Below are 12,545 nucleotides of genomic sequence, written 5' to 3' on the forward strand. Positions count from 1 at the left end.
GAAGAGTAGTAATGGTAGGCTATAATATTGTTATCACAGCAGTGCAGATTGCAATTAGAGATTAGAATAAGTAGAGTATCTTTTTGGATTTGAGATCATTTTAAAAGCAGGGGATGCGCTCCACACATGGAATACAAACTGGGATGGAAATGTATTTGTTGGTGATTGTTTTTTCATTAGCCTTTTTAATAAACATTGTATAACCTGAGAGAGGTACTGTAGAGTGTGTTCATTTCTGTTCCTGCCTCAGTATCCAACCCTGGACTGACCCCTCCTCAGTATCCAACCCTGGACTGACCCCCCCTCAGTATCCAACCCTGGACTGACCCCACCTCAGTGTCTCTGCATGCCTCTTCCATTGCTCCCAGGAAGAGTCATGCATGTGTCTGGTTGGTGTTCATAGACCTTTGTTGACTTTCGTTGTCTTTTATTATTGTCCTTATTAAGCTCTGCGGCCCCAGATCTCACACAATTCCACACAGTCCAGTGTCCCTTCTTTAGGTGTATTCCAAATGAATCTCTCCAACACAGGATTTGAGCGACATCAAAAGCTGTTTATTACAGAAGGTTTAACATACAAAAGACGATGGCATATAGTCTAATGTACAGCTGACCTGTCTGTATGCTGTCTGGACTCAAATCAAATCATCTGAGCTCGAGCACGGTTCTTATGTGGTTTGAGTGCCCCTACCCCCCCCTCGTCTCTTCTCCGATAAGACTGTCTTTCTGGTCTCTTCTGTGGCCTTGTTTTGTCAAGTCAACCTACGCTGCCTTGGCGCTAACCACAACAATTGCTGTTTAGCACAGAGTGTACCAGCCATGGAATGTCATCTTTATCTCATAAGTCTATGGAAGAGGGACACCATTTCTTACAGAAAGCTCCAGCTACAGCCATACTCAGAGGTCAATCATTATAATTAGGAACAGCTAACAGGATCAGATTAAACCAATATTTCTCTTAAAATCAACCAATATTCAACACCTTCCCACACCAAAGTGAAAATAATTCCTCAATGGGACTGAGGAATGGGGAGTAAGGGGGTAACGGTGTATCCACCTGTGAAGTTATGTATGGTGGTTGGTGAACCAGTCCCAGACCAGAGCAGCCCGGTGGAAACTAACATTATCCCACATGACAACAAACCTGGGCTGCTCTGCTCCATCCTGTACAACTGCATTATATAGAGCACCAGATATGTCATTGTGAGTGGAGTGCACTTCTAAAGCATAGAGCGCTTTACAATATCTTCTCTCATTCACTCACCAATGGTGGCCAGCTGAAGTTAGCCTGCTCTATGGAATAAATTAGTGTCTTACTCAAGAACACGTCAACGAAGCAGAGGAGATAGCTGGAATTGAACTGGAGGCTCCCAGACGGCTACTCTACCTCCTGAGCTGCTGCTGCCCCCTCAGAACATGATCATGTGTGCAGTACTGGATGGACCTAGGTTGGCATGGTGATGGAAAACTCCTTGCAGATGTAGGAACCTCTTGAAAATGTTTTCAGCCCTCAAAGGCCATATCTAGGTTTTTGCAGGGTGATAATCAATCTAGTAATTATATTCCGTAAACTAAGGCATGTTTAAATTATTTTATTGTGAGCTCACAAGGTATGTCTGATCTCCAGAGCAGGGATGTCAGAGTACAAATGTGTGGTCAGAAAACAATGAGTCTCATACTTCAGCCAAAATGACCTCATCTTAAGACCTCCTCCTCCTTATCTCTCTGGGCTAGTGGAAAGGGCTCTCCCCCATCCCCCAACTTAACGTTCTTGAAGCTCACAGACCTGCTTCCACACAACACAAAACACTGTTTCTTCTTCCAGGAACACAAGGTGATATTTCCCCCACGCTGCCCAGGGACATTTACAACAGCTCTTTGTCCTGTAACATCTGGGCCCGACACCGGGTTTTAGATAGATTGAATCCAGCTTCATCAATGAAAATGAGGTCATGACGCAGTGCAGCTGAGCCAAATACCACCAATAGGCCGTTCACACCTCTCATATTGAAATGAATGGAATGCACAAGAACAAGAGCCCTGGATCAGGTCCAAATCCAGCCAGCTTGCTAATAACACCACCAGTTAACATTAGCTAGCCAACATCAGATAGAAATCTAACCAGGTAGATATGAATAGGCTATTGCAGGATCTTGACTAGTCGTAACGTTAGAAGACCATGAACGCAAATTAAAACGCAAGTGCTCATTTTACCATACTTTGGAAAATAAGTACCCTAACACACCCTATAGAACATGTAATCTATGGGCTGCAGCTATTGAGTCTGAGAGAAATAATAATAGGAACAAATCCTTATTAAATCCATTTTAATTCATTGCTTTTATCTCTAGCAAGATTGATTATGTTCTCCTAAAGCTATAATCAAAGTTTTGATGACTGAGGCCCAATTTAGGGACCCAAATAAGATTGAGTCCACCCAAGAAAAAACAAAACGAATAATTCCCTATATTATCATAGTCTTCATACCAGTGATTATACCAATATGAGGTCATTTTAAGATCAATCAAACATTCAGTTCCGAGTCCGGGTCCAGAACCAGGGCTACAGCCAACAGCAGGAGGGAGGCGGACTGGACTGGGAAGGTGTTTGCATAGTCCTTGAACTCTGCTCCCTTCTTTTCTCCTCCAGATCCAGGTACCTATAGCCGTCACAACGTGGCTAGCTAATTGTAGGCTATCCTTGACCCACGTTGACATTAGCAAAGCGGTGTACCTGCGCACATGCACAAACAGAGCAGTGCTACAAAGAAATCTATCATATTTATTTTCTCATACACTGGGCGTTTGGTGTTGCCAAGCAATAGGCTCTTTGCTTTGCACAAGTTCCACTACTTCCTGAAATTCTACAGGCATCCTTATTTCCTGTCCTATACCATTGTGCCGCACACCTGATTAATCACTTCCATCCAATAGTACAGGACAGGAAATAAAAATGCCTTTAGAATTTCAGGAAGTAGTAGAGCTTGTTGTCAGACAGTACTTCAGGAACAGTGTAAATCAAAGTCAACTGCTGGCACGTTGCATGTCTGTGACATAAATCGTCAATGACATGTAAATGGTTGAAATTCATGTTGAAATGAAGCTCCCTCTTTTGCATTGCAACTATAGCAGAGGCCGTTATTCACATAACAGTTGACCGTGTTTGCTTTCTTCACTGACAGAGAGAGAGAGGGGGAAAGAGAGGGAGAAGATGAAAAGATTTCATCAAACAAAGCTTAGCTTTGGAAAGCAAACTGTTGAGGACAAGATCAAAAAGAAAGAGGTGATGATGGTGGTACACTGCCTACTCTTTACTTAACATGATGGGAAAAGCACATTGACTGGATAAATTGTATGTCTGTATATAGATAAACAAATAGACAGGTATGTAGGTGTGTATTATGTTCGGTTAAAAATATATAATTTGTTGACAGGAAACCAAGAGGTACAAGAGAGTGGAAGAGAGGGGACAGGAGGAGAGGACATAGAGATGAGAGGTGAGATACCTGATGTTAGCCAAAGAGACACTACATTAAGTTAGATCCTGGCAAGTTTAAAAAGTAATGTGGATGGATGGATGGATGGATGGATGGATGGATGGATGGATGGGTGGGTGGGTGGGTGGGTGTGTTTATAGCTTATGTTTATGTTTTGTTAATTTGTGGACAGGAGATGAAAATGGACACCACAGTGGAGGAGACCAACATGGACAAAAGACAGGAGGAGAGGTGACAGGAGGAGACCAGCATGGACAAAAGACAGGAGGAGACCAACATGGACAAAAGACAGGAGGAGAGGTGACAGGAGGAGACCAGCATGGACGTCAGAGTGGAGGAGGCCAGGCTGGGAGAGAGGTGACAGGAGGAGCTAGTCTCATGTTTCTAATAGATGGTGTGTTCTCATCAACATTCACTTAAGTCAGTATGAAACCATCTATGTCTTCTCACATGGCAGGTAACTCAACAAGAGTTCAAGCCCAGGGGGGATGTAGAATAAATATGCTAATACATACATAATATCTACAGTACATACTCAGGCACTGTGCTGTGACATGATTTTTTAAAACTTATTTATGTATTTATTTGTAGCTGTTACTGTTTCTTCATTTTGTTTACATCTCTTCATCTGACCAGCCTGTTGTCTGCTTACATCTCAATCAGTCCCACCTGTGTTCAATTCAATCAGTGAATCCATGCTCAGTCCAGAGTCCCACAACTCATTCCCATCACAGTATGTAGGCCTACTAATATGTTCACCCAGGATTGCTACAGTGTAAATATGCTGCAACATTCATCATTTTTTACTTAGAGCTATCTGAAGCCAGCCATGCTCTCCTTATATTCACTGCACATTCTTGCTCAATAAATCTCTAATGTTCATGATTTAAAAAATGACATTTTCATGACATGGTAGATGTAGTGTGAAATGTATTGTGTGCCAGAAACAACCACAAACAACCTCAGATCACAACACCAGATTTAACTTTTCTCCATTTCCATGGTGGCCTGCTATACACTGTCGAACAGTGTCACAATAATATTATGGATTAGAGCAGGGGTTCCCAACCTTTCTTCCCCAGAGCCCCCCACTTACACCTGATGGAATTTGCCCCCCCAAATCGGTGTGAACGTCCAGTCTGTGTATGTCTGTGTGTGCAAATTACATCAGGCGTAACTTAGGGTACAATTAAGTGCTTCGCCAATGTAGCAGGAATATTAATGTTGACACGATTCATAGTCTCTGATTAATTTGTTGAATTTATATGATATTGTAGTGCCGTACATACAAGGCTTTTTGGCCCTTCATCAGATATAATCATGTATTTTGCTGTGTGACATGTCAATAACATGATTCTTTGACAAATATTTGTTAGGGTTTGGATGGAGGACCCAAGAGCAGACACGATTGGGGTGAAAGCCCGTAGGACGTTTATTGCGATCCGGGGAGAGGCAGGCAGTAACGTGATCCGTAGACAGGCGTGGGTCAGGCGGGGACGTGGTAGTCGTACAGGTGATGGTCAGGCAGGAGCGTGGTAGTCGTACAGGCGATGGTCAGGCAGGAGCGGGGTTGTCGTACAGGCGTGGGTCAGGCAGGAGCAGGGTTGTCGTACAGGCGTGGGTCAGGCAGGAGCAGGGTTGTCGTAGAGGCGTGGGTCAGGCAGGAGCGGGGTTGTCGTACAGGCGTGGGTCAGGCAGGAGCAGGGTTGTCGTACAGGCGTGGGTCAGGCAGGAACTGGGAAGACAGGGAGAACAGAGTAAGGCAAGGTTAAAAAAACAGACGAGGCAGGGAGCTAGAGACGTGTACCCACTAGGTTGGTTGGTCAACGATCTGGCACAGAGGGCTGTGTGGACCGGCTTCTTATCCTGCTGGCGATTGGCTGATCAGGACCAGGTGTGTTGATTGGCTGATCAGGACCAGGTGCGTTGAGGTGTGGAGGAGAGGCAATCAAGGTGACGCACGGCAGGTGTGGATCGGGGGCGTGTCTGGCTTGTGACCGCAGACGTGCCCGCAGTTCCCGCTGCAGGCTCTGGGAGGTGCTGGGGGAAACGGAGTCCGGCACTGGAGAGACAGGGACAGGCTGGGGACCAGCGTCAGAACCGGGGCTCGGGTCGGGGTCAGGGGGCTGAGGAGGTGGACGAGGCTGACGCGGCGGTGCCGTGACAATATTTGTCTAGCTAATATTAGGGCCTCAAATTGTCTGAGGCCTGGCACACCCCCTTCAATTGTTTGCGCTTCCCTAAGGGGGGCCTGGACCCCAGGTTGGGAAACCCTGGATTAGAGCATACTTATAGGTGACACAGGTCATTTGGATACATTCATTAAAGGTTTATAGGCTGTTTCCCTTTGGGGAAGGCTCACACAAAACATTCATATGTTCATGTTCATTAAAACATTCATGTTTTAATGTTTATTGCAATGGTGATCTAATTTATCGAAATTCAGTTTTTAATACTGTTATAATAAAGATATGAGTAAATCTACGTATAACAGTTTTCACAGTAACATGATGATCTATAATACTTTATTATTGAATATGGCAACATTTCAAGCATAACCTACTGTAATGATGAACGCTACTATGAGTTTAAACAACAGGGAGGAACAAGGTGCTCAAAAAGTGAGATAAACCATTAGTGTTGTTGGTGCTCTTGGATCACTGGGAATGGAGGAAATATCCAAAAACAAAAGTAGATCCAGGCACTCAGAATAAGTATTTGGAAAGGAAGTGGTAATGTTAAAAAACCTTTAAAGTCGCACAGAAACAGACGTTTGAGATCATCTAACTTCCGTAGTTTTACGTATTTCCGATGCAAACAAGCTGTGAGGGTGGGACATATGTTTAGAGGAATTTTAGACAGATTCGATAGAAGGATAGCGTTGATTGACGGGTGGATGTCGTGAGATTATTGGCCTAAAATCTAAGGTACCTGATGTCATCATTGCACGTGACCTACCGTTTTGCAGGAAGTAAGAAATTATATACTTTGATATACGATTACAACAAAAGTAGAATTTTGTAATTTTTTTGGCATACATCGTTGAATAGGTGAACACTATGACCAATTATGTGAACCAAAATGGGACAGAATGCTTTTTTCACTTCAGTGCGACTTTAATGTATCAGGCTTACATAATTTAAAAAAGTCAACATGTTTTGACCTTGTCAGTCTTCATCAGGACATGTTGTGCGCTCAAACAAATTACCCCTTAAATACTCACTCACTACTGTGAGTTTGGTTAGATTAACATCTTATTAAATGGAAGTGTGCTTTCAAACCTAAAACTTGAGCCTGTACCTAAACTGAATGTCTCTAGTTGGCTGCATGGACCCAAAGCCCCAGCGCTTGATGTCAATATGCGGGATCTCCTCATCTGGATTCTTTAACTCAAAGTCAAAGTACGTGAGCATGAGGAAAACAAGCTGCTTCAGCTCATTGGTGGCGAAGAAACGACCAGGGCACATGCTGATTCCATGAGTATTGATAGTACTTCAGCTTCTTCCCGCCCTTGTAGAAATAATTTTTCTTGCCCCCGTCTGGTGTGAGGAAACGGTCATATTTGAACGTGAGCGGATCGGGGTGGATGTCTGGGTCCACCTGAACGGCGGTGTAGGGGAAGAGGGCCACCCTGTCGCCCCCCCTGAGGTGGTACTCTTGTCCGTTGGCCATCTTGAGGCTCATGTCCTGGAGCACGGCCCTGGTGAGGACGGGGGCGGCGGTCAAACGCAAGATCTCCTCCACGGCGCAGTTCATGATGGGCGTCTTCTGCAGCATGTCCCGGGTCAGGTCGATGAGCGGCCCACCACGCCTCACTTCCTGCCCGGCCTCCTTCAGCACGTCCTCCACCTCCGCCCGGACCACCCTCATGGCGTCGGGGTGCTTCATGAGATAGAGGAGCAGCCAGAAGGCTGACGGCCCTGTGTTACCCTGGGACGCCCACAGAAGCAGGAACATGTACCTGTCTTGCATGAACTCCTGCATGCCGTGCTCCTCCCTAATCTCCTGCTGATCGCGCACCCAGCCGCTGACGTTGTCTTTGGTGCTGATCTTCTTGACCGACAGCGTGTTCCAGAACAGCCTCTTCAGACGTTCCCCCTCCATCTTCTCCGACGGCAGCAGCACCCCGTAGGCCAGCTTGGATCTGTGACGAATGTAAAATAAAAGCCCCCAAGCAGCACTGTGAAAATATCCCCATGTTTCCTTTTCATTCTCTCCAGGAACTTTGCAGTATCCCTGCGAAACTCCAGGACATGGCCCAGCCAAGGAATGGGTCCCTTATCTAAGGGGGGTTCCCCGGGACGCCTCTGACGGAAGGTCCCCAGGAGATAGAGTCCTCCAAGGAGGAAGGCTAGCAGAGCAAGCAGGAATGGCAGCAGACAGCCCATCGTCCTCTCCTGTGCTACTCGCAGAGCTAATCTGTTCTCCAGCTCATATTCCTCTGTATTAGTCAAACACTGTGCTCAGGGCTGAAAATTAACACCCGCCAATGGCGGGTAAAATTTCCATTTGGCGACTAAATTTCGGAGGCTATCCGCCACGCTGGCGGGTAAATGTTTGTACCAATAGAGTCATGTAATAAAGTATGCGTGCGATGTCGCTACATCCATGCCATAGACCGGCGTTCTGTTTGTTGTGTGTTGCTCCCCCGCTGCACCAAATAAAGTTTTCAGTCACATGACTGTTGCGGAGCCTCGCGCACTAGGAGAGACTGGTGACGCGAGGCTACTCGCGCACAGAAAATCGTTCACATTTACCTCAGAGGACGCGCGCTTCTACAGTCAACACCTACAGTAGATGTGTACCATCCTGTCTCTGGGCTTCCATAGCATACCAAGCCACTGTTTCTCAGAAGGGATGTCTTTGATCGCTTGTCATGTAGCTTATAAACTCTGAAGACGGTACTGGTTCCTCCTTGACTGACTTCACTGGTCATCCAGCCATAGGCCTAGTTTTAGGTATGGACGCTATATGGACATGTCCATACCAAAGCCACGGAAACACGAATTGTCCCTACCAAAAATAATACAGAGTGAAAACTGTAGTTTTTAATTACCATTCACAACTTGCGAAAGCAAAACGGTTGGGAATTAAGGCCTGGTTGACAGCTGCGTTCAGCAAGCTATCCAATCAACAATGTACAGTATCCTACTTCCCCCCCTCCCTCCCTCCCTCTGTGACCCAGCGAGTGCCTCGCGAGCTCAGCGCGCAGCTCACAGCACATCGAGCATCGACTGTCGGCAACAGCGGGAATTTTGATTAAGCAGAAGTAAGATTGAAGTTATTGAACAATAGGGAATACAATATGTTGACCGACAATTATTTTTCTGTACAGAGTTGTATCAATGATAATAGTTTAGTTTGCGTCCTACTAAATGCCTATGTAAACTGTAATGTTAGTGCTGGTGGTGCAGCTAGTCAGAGCTGTACGTATTAGCTATAACGTTAGGTCTCGTTAACGTTTGCTGAGGCAGAGATAAGGTGCTGTAATGTTGTCATAACAGTTGTCTTTAGCTAGTAATAAATCAGTTTTGGTATAACCGTTGCAAACTCCTAGGTTTGAGCAATGACTAGCTAGGTTCACTCGCCCACTGAATTGCATAACAGGCTCAACAAACGAGACGAGACGTCTGGTTTGTTTATGCAATTCAGTCCAAGTCCAGTGTAATTATGTTCATATTTCATATGCTACACAGAATAGGCTATAGGCTACACGGAAAAGAGTGTTTCATGTCTGCAAGTAGTTTGATATTGTCAATCATTTCCCTTTATATGACGAGAAAAAATAAGACAAAAATGGACATTAGAATTTTTTGGGTCAAAAGTTACATACAGCTAAACACACCACATAATGATGAATGGCAAGCTACTATTGCTAACAGGATCAACTCTAGTAGGGTTAGCTAGCTACTAGCGCACACTATGGCAAATTAAAACGTTTTAACAGTCATGAAATATAGACGAAATATCATAGGAATGGTTTTTGGAGCCAGATATAAAACAGAGAGCTATAGGAGCTTGAATGATGTGTGCTACTTCGATTCACAGGTACAGGGTTCGCCATCTCGCTAGCTAGCGGTTATTTCAGAACATCTTTAACCATGCATCTTCACACTTACAAATGATTACACACTCACAGAATAATTATGATAGTCTCATCTAATATTCTACCCATGCTTAGTGAACTTATACAAACCTATAAGAAGGATGGAAATAGATAATAGTGATGAGACAGACTGCAGTTGTCCTTCTCTTTAGCAGCCATGCAGATGAATGCTGGAAGAGAATCAACGACAAACAATACCCCCTCATAGTCTCACACCACTCCCCCTGCTGGTAGCAATGGATATTGATGTATCCCAATAGAAAATGAGCAAATAAGAAGTAAATTAAATTATAAATGTGAACACATATTTAGTGTGCGTCACAATAATAATAATAATAATAATAATAATAACAATAATAATAAGAAGAAAATAAGAATAATAATGTTCTACATTTGCAGTAAAAATGAAAATCTTGGTGTCAAAATGTACAATAACACTCCAACACAAAACCTTGTTGAAATGCTCTTTAAGCATAGGCCTATTGCTCATCTTCAATAATGTATTTGAACTTTTAGAACAAAACTATTCTGCGAGTTGTTTTGGGCATTTTTGACTGCACCCCACAATGGCAGAAATGCTAACTTTTTAGCCTTAACGTCATACATCTCCACTCAACCTTGTTGAAATGCTCTTTAAGCATAGGCCTATTGCTCATCTTCAATAATGTATTTGAACTTTTAGAACAAAACTATTCTGTGAGTTGTTTTGGGCATTTTTGGACTGCACCCCACAATGGCAGAAATGCTAACTTTTTAGCCTTACCGTCATACATCTCCACTCACCACCGTCTCTGCTCACTGATGCTGCGGACAGCGCCAGTGTAGTGAGTGGTGGTGGAGTGACAACGCCGCCTAGGGACTTCCACAGGAACTATAGCCATAATGTTTCCTACACACGAGCCTTCAACTAAATGAAGCACAGAGACAGGGATTCACAGATAACAATTTTATTATTACAAAATATGAACGACGACTGAACCTATCAAATAAAGTGTGAGGGCAGAGATGCTCCATTCAAATCCAAGAAACTAATACAAAAAGGACACTATCAAGACCCTGAAGCTTGATTTCTAGATATGTTGTATTTTGCACAATTTACAGTAGGCTCAACATTTGTTTGCATTACTAGGCAACCTATTTAGACTTGTTTATTCATTCTTACCCTTTCTATATTTTGATATGTTTACTGTACATTTGTATTTAACTACGCCTATTTTTGTCAGCGCTTTTTGTATTCTTGTTGCTGTACCATTGTAATTTCCCCTCAGGGATCAATACCTACCTACCTACCTACCTACTTACCTATCTACCTACCTACCTAACTACACTTACCTACCTACCTACCTACCTACCTAGCTACCTAACTACACCTACCTACATACCTTCTTACTTATCTACCTTCTTACTTATCTACCTACCTACCTACACACCTACCTACCTACCTACCTAACTACACCTACCTACCTAACTACACCTACCTACCTAACTACACCTACCTACCTACCTACCTAAAGGGGATTTATGTTTTTTGTGTTCATATAAGAGCAGTTAAAACAGATCAGTCAAATTTGGCCTTGAACACTATAAAACGGGGGCTCATTTTAGACCGTGAACCTAGGTGAGTTGTGGCTTTGGGTGTGTATGGGGATGTTTTCCATCTGCTGGATGAACATTGTCTTACCCATTCATTTCCTATAGCGGGTCATTTTACCCATTCAATTCCTATGGTGAGTACTAACTACAGTTTGGTTGACTGCCTTGTCAAGTGTATTACAGATATAAATGTATGGATGTCACATAATTTCCTCCAACTAAACCAGGACAAAACAGAAGTACTGATCATTGGAGAAAAAGCTGAAAGAGAGAAACTAGCTGCACACCTAAAAACTCTGGAAATTGACACCAATTGCCAGGCTAAAAACTTAGGTGTCATACTTGACTCAGATCTTAACTTCGAAAACCACATCAAGAATATCACAAAGACATCCTTTTACCACCTAAGGAACATTGCCAAGGTGCAACCCTTTCTCTCTCAGGCTGACACCGAAAGATTAATGCATGCTTTCATCACAAGCAGGCTGGACTACTGCAATGCTCTACTATCAGGCCTACCAAAGAAAGCAATCTCTAAGCTACAAATAATACAGAATGCTGCAGCAAGAGTCCTCACTAAGACTAGACGAAGGGCACACATCACACCAGCGTTATAATCACTACACTGGTTACCAGTCAACTCTAGAATAGACTTTAAAATACTATTACTAGTCTATAAATCTCTCCACAGTCACTCACCAGAATATATTTCAGACATGCTTGTTAAGTACATGCCAAACAGACCACTTAGATCCTCAGGCACTGAACTTTTAACAGTTCCAAAAGCCAGGACCAAGAAACACGGAGAGGCAGCTTTTAGTTTCTATGCCCCCAACCTCTGGAACACCCTACCGGAGTGCCTAAGAAGGGCCGAAACAACGGAGGTCTTCAAGCGAGACCTCAAGACGTACCTTTTCGACCTAGCCTACAATCACTAGCTAGGACCCTGAGATACAGAAAGGCAGCCTCAAACCTACCTGTGAATCCTCTGTATACATTGATACTTGTCCTGCTATGCAATGTATGTATATCAAGTAGTGTACAGAAGCTGGTTATCCTGAAACAGGCTTGTTCTGACTGTTGTGTTGCTTCAATGACTCAGTGTGCTACTAACCGTTTTTCTGTCTCCCCTAGTGTCTCTCTCTCTCCCTCCTATCCTCTAACCAGGTCCAGTGTCAGCTGCGGAGCTGTGGATATCGTAGTATTTAGTACACACACACACATGTACACACAAGACACACATCAGTCCACATCCGGATTTGGCCTGGACCTGATGCTCTTAGCCTTTCTTGCTCCGAAAACTTAATTTAAACTTAATTTACTATTATTTATTGTTCTTTAAATGTTCTT

At 43.8% G+C, this 12,545-nt stretch overlaps 1 pseudogene across 1 annotated transcript; it reads right to left on the reverse strand.

Annotated features, from left to right (window-relative positions):
- Positions 1-6,777: 6,777 nt before the first annotated feature.
- Positions 6,778-10,483, reverse strand: LOC311315575 (7-alpha-hydroxycholest-4-en-3-one 12-alpha-hydroxylase-like; annotated as a pseudogene). Its single transcript has 2 exons — positions 10,389-10,483; positions 6,778-7,640 (listed from the first exon to the last, which is right to left on the reverse strand). The product of its transcript is annotated as a 7-alpha-hydroxycholest-4-en-3-one 12-alpha-hydroxylase-like (transcript).
- Between the last annotated feature and the right edge of the window lie 2,062 nt (positions 10,484-12,545).

Source organism: Borostomias antarcticus (genome assembly GCF_949987555.1).
Source record: "Borostomias antarcticus genome assembly, chromosome: 1".
NCBI classification, from domain to species: domain Eukaryota; kingdom Metazoa; phylum Chordata; class Actinopteri; order Stomiiformes; family Stomiidae; genus Borostomias; species Borostomias antarcticus.